Genomic DNA, 720 nt, shown 5'->3' with positions numbered 1-720 from the left:
TCAATAAAAATAATTGTCACAAACATGGTTAAAATTTGAATGACAAATTCCAATTTTTGAATAAAGAAGACTTACATAGTTTTGAAAAAGATAAGATAACTAAGCCTTTATTGGAAAGGTGTGGAAGTAAGGAACTGGAAAACTTCTTACATTGCAAGAGAGACAAAAATTGTAGATTTTTCTTGAATGTGAGAGTTGGAGAAACATGGGTTCCATAAAATGTTTTACCGTCTTGTTTGCAGCCGATTAAGCCAACTGAGTTCTTTTCCGCGTGGAGGCCTGGTGTGCGATGGCTGCAAACAGCAGTCTCCCCCGCGGTGCGTGCAGCCTGCTGCCTGTAGGCATTGCCTTAAGGAACCCTGGAGACAGCCCTTTTCAGTGGACATTCATGACTGGATGCTGTCCCCAGTCTAGGCTCCAGGCTTGTATCCAAGGTGCCTCTGGAAAGCCCAAGGGCACAGTGGTCAGTGTCCACATAGGCCAAGTCATAACGCCCATCCACACCACGCTGCAGAACAAGGAGCATGTGACTGAGGCCCTGCGCAGGGCCGACTTCAGGTTACCTGGCCACCAGAAGACCCACATCTTCAAGAAATGGGGATTCACTAAGTTTAATGAGGATGGATTTGAAAACACGGTGGCCGAGAAGCAGCTCACCCGGGATGGCTGTGGGGTCACATATGCCCCTAATCGTACGTGATTAGGACCCTGATTCCATGA

The 720-nt window shown here is 46.9% G+C and overlaps 1 non-coding gene across 1 annotated transcript; it reads left to right on the top strand.

Moving 5' to 3' along the window:
- Positions 1-236: 236 nt before the first annotated feature.
- On the top strand, positions 237-371 carry LOC138989618 (small nucleolar RNA SNORA70). The gene has a single exon (XR_011465876.1). It is a non-coding gene; the product is annotated as a small nucleolar RNA SNORA70 (small nucleolar RNA).
- Positions 372-720: the final 349 nt, after the last annotated feature.

This window comes from Bos mutus, chromosome 10, assembly GCF_027580195.1.
Source record: "Bos mutus isolate GX-2022 chromosome 10, NWIPB_WYAK_1.1, whole genome shotgun sequence".
Taxonomy (NCBI): Eukaryota; Metazoa; Chordata; class Mammalia; order Artiodactyla; family Bovidae; genus Bos; species Bos mutus.
Note: the sequence above shows the minus strand (reverse complement) of the source record. Positions and strands in the feature narration are given on the sequence as shown.